General features: G+C 37.3%; 1 protein-coding gene across 1 annotated transcript in view; it reads right to left on the bottom strand.

Annotated features, from left to right (window-relative positions):
• LOC107696622 (protein C19orf12 homolog) overlaps positions 1-2,625 on the bottom strand; it is an 8,704-nt gene extending 6,079 nt beyond the window's left edge. The window contains exon 1 of the transcript XR_001635102.1: positions 2,556-2,625. The gene's annotated coding sequence lies outside the window, so the exon portion shown is untranslated. The remainder of the gene's footprint in view (positions 1-2,555) is intronic.
• Positions 2,626-7,359: the final 4,734 nt, after the last annotated feature.

Genomic DNA, 7,359 nt, shown 5'->3' with positions numbered 1-7,359 from the left:
GGACGAGCCGCTGGTTTATAATTACTGTTTGCTGGCGGTCCACGGTCGGTCCGTGGTTCATTATCAGTTGGATTACTAACCAAAATATCCTTGCACACAATAATGGATCAAAAACAATGTACAATCACAATTGTAAATTTATTTTCAGTGAACAGATTAAATATACAAATTTATTTACAGTATCAGATCTAGTACACGGACGGGGTGGGCCCCCTTTTGAATTCAAAACCCCTTAACTGTCACCCCCGCTTTTTAAAATAGGCATGCAGGTGCACTATCCAAGCTTAAATTGTTGTAATTTATGAACACTTTGGAATACAGACATAAGTCACAGTCTCTTTTTAAAGAAGAAAATCAGCAGATTATCGGAAAAGTGGAATTTAAAAAAAAAATGTAAGTATAAAAAAGTTATGGTAGTATAAATTTACTGTAAAGAAAATGCACTATTAATTTTATTTTATTTTATATATAATAAATATTTTACATAACAGGTTTTATTCTAAAATTGGTATAAAATTAAAGCCTTATGTCTAAATAAGTTATGTTCAAAATTTGAAGTTGATATGAAAAAAATTGAGGTTCCTGTGAGATTTTATTTAGGGCGTCATACCACAAACAGCCACCGGGTGCCATCCAAACTCCATTGAATTTTTTTATGCATTTTTCTGTCACAAATATCTAGATTTCAATATTACTTCTATCTCAAAATAACCACCAAATATGGAATCCTGAGACTCAGACCTTTCCAATGATATGTTTTTTGTCAAGATTATAAAAAGGTTTGATTCTAAAAGACCGTAATGCATTTTGTAATATGACACTTGACACCGCCCACTAAGGGGGAGGAGACCGCCAAAAGATTTTAAAGTACCATTTCCATGGTAACGCAATGTCCGATTTCAAAAGGGTTTTCACAGGATGAATCTTGGGCTTCTAAGCTTTCAAATGATATATGATTTATGATGTTTTCTAAAAGATTTGATAGAGAAAAAGGACAACAACAAAAAAGAGCGCCAAGCGTCCCACAGGTGGGACATGACAGTTAAGGGGTTAATTCTTCATTCTTTGGTCTATAATAAGATGATAGCATCATGCAGTTCCTGCACATCCATGATGCAAATCTCCCATTCCATCACCACATATCGGTTTGGGATCTGGTGAACATGGAGGCCATTTGATTATAGTGAACTCAGTGTCATGTTCAAGAAACCAGTTTGGGGTGAATTGAGCTTTGTGACATGGCGCATTATCCTTCAAACTGTAGCCCGAGTTTCTTGTTCTACTGCTAAACCTCAACTATTTCAAATTTCGACATGTTCAGCATTCAGAGATACTCTTCAGCAGAACTCGGTTGTAACAAGTGGTTATTAAGGCCAGGACACACCCAGCTGACTTAAAAGAACTACACTCTTAAAACAAATGTGTTAAAAACAACACAAAGTGTTATTTTCAACATGTTCTGAGTGTGCTCAACACATATTGAGTTAAATTCAACACACAAACTATGTCACTTTAGTAAACACATTAGCGTGATGTTTTTGGTATGTGTCTTACAAAACTGTGTGTTACTGGCCTTTTTTTTTTTAAGTTTTAAAATAAAAGATAATAGTGTGTTAACAAATTATATACTTTTATTATGAAATCACACAAATAACCAAATATATACTGTTTGTTAACATGGGATTAATTATAATACTGTGTTCATTTAACTGTTTTATTACAGTATGTTGAATATAAAACTGTTAAACAAGAATATTAAAGCATTTCAAACTTGAGCAAGAACTTCTATACATCCCTCTTTTAAAAACATTTATCAAATACTGCACCATAAAACGATATATATATATATATATATAGTAAAAAAAACAAAACTGTAAAAAAAAGCTTAAAAAGAGTGGCAGCAGGGCTTCCAGACATATTCCGTTAAATAACAAAAAATAACCATTTCACAAAATTACAAGCAAAAACTGTAAAAATACAGAATAGGCTTGATGGTCAAAAGTCATTAAATTACAGTATATTACTGTTGATAATTTGTTTTTAAACTATGGAAAAACGGATAAATTGTCAAATTACATAGAAAAACAACCAACTTTCAGGTTAATCGCCATAAATGTAAGGTTATTTTATAAAACTGCTCTGTCCATCTACAGTAATTTACTTTTAAAGTATAGTTTTTCCATGTACAATAACTAAGAAATAATTTATAAAAATGCAGTAAGCACATATTTAAAAAATAAAGTTTGTATATTTACAGGATTAATCCTTCTTTTTACAGAAACAATCTCACAACTTCAACCAATCTCTGTAAATTAAAAAGTATTTAGAAGTTATTTTATGTCTACCTAGAATAATTTCATTAAAATAAAGATATTATTAATTACAATAACAAAGAAATGTTGTATAAAAATGTAGTAAATTCGTAATACAAAGACCCATTGTCATGATAAGTACATGGAGAGTAGAACTGTCCAAGCACTGAGCCCTGAGGCACACCAGTAGCAAGATGTTGCGACTTAGAAACCTCACCCTCCAAGACACCCTGAAGGACCTACCTGAGAGTTAAGACTTGAACCACTGGAGTGCAGTTCCGGAGACACGCTTTGTCAAGAGGATTGACAGGACAATCAGGTGGATAACTGTGCCAAAAGCCGCAGACAGATCCAGCAAAATTAGTACAGATGACTTAGAAGCTGCTCTTGCCAGTCACAGAGCTTTAATAACTAAGAGTAGGGCAGTCTTAGTTCAGTGGCCACTTTTAAAACCAGACTAGTTACTGTTCAGGAGGTTGTTCTGTGTGAGAAAGCAGAGGTTGAACATGACTCATTCATTTTTATTAAATTAATACAATTTTCTGATGAAGTGTTTTATTGATACAATGTTTGTTTTCCTATGAAAAAATAACATACTTCAAGGAGAAATTATTTTTAACTCTAGGCCCAAATTGCATGTTTTCATGATCCCAGTTAACCCAAAAATGAATGTAAACATTCAAAAATGTTCACAATCAATAACGATATCTTGACTTCGATACTGGTTCCTGAATTTGTCAAACTCTTAAACCCCTTGATGCCTCGCCACAGACAATCACCAGCACTTGATTTGGGCACATCAAGCATTCTGCATGCTTACTGTTTCACTGACGTTGAAGTATTAAATTTGGTATCGAACAACAAGACATTTTTTGATGCTCAATGGTTTCGAGGCAATTCGGTCAGTGCCTAAAATGTATCGGATACCCAGCGGTGAAAATTATCTTATGTTTTACTCACCCTCATGCCTTCCAAGATGTTTTTCTTTCTTCTGCAGATCCCCTTTGGAGTGTTTTTTTTTAGAAAGTTGACCAAGATCTGTTGAGGCATAAAATGCATCTGAGTGGGTATACCAACATTTTGATTATCCAAAAATGTAATGTAGAAAGCATAAATGTAATCCATATGGTTCCAGTTAATGAAACAAAGCACTACGGTTTAACTATTTACTTCTTCTTCTGCTTAAAATGACAATGATTGTTGTTACAATACAATGTAGATTTCTGTAAAAGTGTTCCCCCTCATACAATAAAATTCACAGACATCTTTTCATGTAGCTGTTTTTCACTGATTTTGGTTAAATGGTCCTTGGTTTATTTATTGACCCCTTACCAAATACGAACTGAAAATTATACACAAAGAAGAACCATTTAAGAAAGAAAGAAAGAAAGAAAGAAAGAAAGTTGCATGAAAAGAAAATACAGAATTTGTTGTATTATCATATGGCATTAGAACACTTGTCTATGCTGATTACAGATTTAAATAATATTAATAATAATAATAACAAAAGTTGACTTGTTCCATACCTGAATTGCCATGCTTATCTGCTATAGATCTCCACAGTCTTTCCACATGGCCTAAAACCAAAAAAACATTTTTTAATACTTTGTATTACATTCACACATTACAGCGTATGTTCCATTGAGACAATGATCTGGAAGCTGAGTAGGAAAGGTTAACAGTGATGTTTTGGTCCGCCATGTGATTTTAGCTAAATTTATAGAAAGTAAATTTATATTATATACTTTGATTTAGCTGCATCATATTACTACTTAGGGGTGTAACTGTCCAGGATAGATGCAATTTTCATAATCAACGATCCAATATGTAACGACAGTTTACTCAGCCTCAGGCCTCAAGATGTAGGTTTCATTCCTCATCAGAACACAAAGATTATATCAATTGTTACTTATAAGATTATCATATGCACTTATACATGCATAATATAAGTGTAGGTGAGCAAATGCGCCCAGAATGTGAATGCCACGCTTTTTAATTTTAAGTTAAGTGTTTTCCCATAGAAAACCAATACAAAACGCTTAACGCATTAAAGGTGACATTTCATGAAAATCTGACTTTTCCAGGTTTTAAGTGCTATAATTGGGTCCCCGGTGCATCTACCAACCAAGGAAAGGTGAAAAAGATTAACCCAGTAACTTTGTTTTGGTAAGCCTTTTTCTGCAAGCGTCTGAAAAAACCAGCGTGTCTGATTTCGCTCCCCTTGTGACGTTGCAAAGGGATCTCATTATAATATTACCGCCCCTTAATCTGTAAGTTTCCACCCATGCGCCGTCATTTTGATTTCGCAAGCGACAATGGTGTACCAGTTCTAATGCCATGGCGAAAGTTTGAGCAAAACATGCTAACTGTTCTGTCTTTGGCTGCACAGACGAGCACAGAACATTATTTAGAATTTCAGCCTCAGAGGAGACAAGAGAGCAGTGCATTTATTGATTTATTTACTGTATATTGCTGCTGCCACACAGATCTAATATAAACGTGATTTCTTTCCCAGCTGTTTTCCTTCACAGACATAACCAACTGTTTTTGTAACTCATGTGTTTTTAACGTAAACTTGTGTGTGAATGAGAACTTAGTTTAGTACTCACATGCTGTGACAGCCGCTTTTTGTCCGTGTGCACTCAGAAAACCGTATATTAGAAGTTTAAACTAGTATGGTTTAAAACGCATTATTTCAGCGCGATAAACATGATAATCAGAACCAAAACAGGTGTTTTTTAGCAGGTACGAGCTGTAATGGTGCAGCTCTATTCCAGAAAAGGGGGCTGGGAGCAGCAGCTCATTTGCATTTAAAGAGACATGCACGAAAACAGCCTGTTTCTGCTTCCCCTCAAAATAGGTATTTTCAAAATGATATAATAAATGATATGTGGGGTATTTTGAGCTGAAACTTCACAGACACGTTCTGGGGATGCCTGAGACTTATATTACATATTGTAAAAAGGGGCATAATATGTCTCCTTTAAGACAGTGACAATGGAGGACCAAATTCTGTATAGTTCTTAATAAAATATACTATGTACATGTACAGGAGAATATGAAAGGGGAAAAAAGTGCCCAACTACCTTGCGATTTACCATGTTGCGTTCATATTCATAATCAATAAGGTGTAACTTGCAGCCTACTGAATTCACTCTCAACAGTTTGTTTTGATACAGTTAGCCACGTTCAGCGTTTCAAAATGTCCCGCCGTTTAAGAGTTTGAAAAACTGGCGCGTACTTCCAGATGACCCAAGACTTTATATAACGTTACACTCGAACGAACTTTGATAGGAATAACACGTTTACTAAGGCTTGTTTGGAGTCTTTTGAGGTCAACTGATCTTTCTTACAAACGTGCTGCAGTTTTCAGTGTTTTGCCCTTTAGCTATCGACGCCAGTTATTTGACTGAACACCATTTAGAAATGCTAATTTTAGCTTCTAAACTACACTTAACACAAATGTGCAGCCACACTATATAATATATGTTGTATGAAAGATTTACCTCAGTCGGTTGTCATGATGTCTGCTGTAGTATCGTCAGAATGTGTTGTAGTTGGGGAAACAGGCTCACTGAAGAAAGAGCGTTTTATTTTCTCACACATTTACGAATGGATAGTCTGAAATAAATTCAAATAATTTGCATGCCATTCCATCGCTATCGTGTCTTACGATACAGAAACAGCTCAGCCAACTAGGGATGTGCACATCGATACTGTAGTATCGATATATCGATACTCAGAAGCTACTATTGTGGTATCGATATTTTCTGCAAAGTATCGATACTTAATTATATTAATAATTTCTGCATAACTAAATGTTTTTAGCAGTGTGTGCAGGCCGATCGGGGACGGTGTGTGTATGATACATAAAAAAAGAAAATCTCTCGCGGACGCGGTGGTATGACGTTACACCGATCGGTCTGCGGCTGCGCAGTGCGATGTGCCATTCACAATCACAACACGCACGCACGGTCGCACGCAAAATGGCACGATGGCAGAAAGCAGGAAACGTAGTGTGGTGCTACTTCTCAACAGCGGAAAAAAATATTGCACGATGCAATATTTGTGCCTTCCTGGTCAAGTCTGTCAGGGAGGCGGCTAAAGAGGAGAAGTTGGGGATGAAGCAGCGATAATACCCCGCCAACCCTAAAAAGTCTCGTACCTGGGTCTTGGTTTCGGGTCTTGGAGCGGAGCGTACCGCCTCCACCGTCTTCTCCTGTGGCCGAATGAGACCCCGTCCCACCTAATATATCGATACTCAGAAGCTACTATTGTGGTATCGATATTTTCTGCAAAGTATCGATACTTAATTATATTAATAATTTCTGCATAACTAAATGTTTTTAGCAGTGTGTGCAGGCTGATCGGGGACGGTGTGTGTATGATACATAAAAAAAGAAAATCTCTCGCGGACGCGGTGGTATGACGTTACACCGATCGGTCTGCGGCTGCGCAGTGCGATGTGCCATTCACAATCACAACACGCACGCACGGTCGCACGCAAAATGGCACGATGGCAGAAAGCAGGAAACGTAGTGTGGTGCTACTTCTCAACAGCGGAAAAAAATATTGCACGATGCAATATTTGTTATAAGAGAGTCACACACAGCAACAATACAAGCAACCTTTTTAAACATTGTAGCAGGGTGAAGAATCACATGACAAGGAAATCTTAATAAATGCCCCGGAGGGTGGATTTATTGGTGAGGTGGGTGGTAGGGAGAAAGGTCCAGGTAGGTGCTCCGGTGCCGTGAGTGCTCTCTTCTTTTCTGTGGGAAAAATGAGAGGGCGAGTTAGTGCTCAGTCTCATGGAGAAGTCTCCCAGATGGCAGGGCTTGCATGGCTTATGTGGCCGCCGCCTGATGAGCTGCAGCTGTGACCGATCAGCCTGTGATGAGGGCGGCCAGGTGTTCCTTGCTTGTTTCCAGGGCGACGCTGATGCAGCTTCGGGACGCTCGTCACACTCCCCCCGCTAAGCGTCGTCCTGGTCCTGTTAATGATATGAGACAGTAGGGGAGAGATAGGGGGTGGGTGGGGAGTGACC

Source organism: Sinocyclocheilus anshuiensis, unplaced genomic scaffold (genome assembly GCF_001515605.1).
Source record: "Sinocyclocheilus anshuiensis isolate Anshui unplaced genomic scaffold, SAMN03320099.WGS_v1.1 scaffold502, whole genome shotgun sequence".
Taxonomy (NCBI): domain Eukaryota; kingdom Metazoa; phylum Chordata; class Actinopteri; order Cypriniformes; family Cyprinidae; genus Sinocyclocheilus; species Sinocyclocheilus anshuiensis.
The sequence above is the reverse complement of the archived record's forward strand: the minus strand, read 5'-3'. Positions and strand labels throughout refer to the sequence as shown.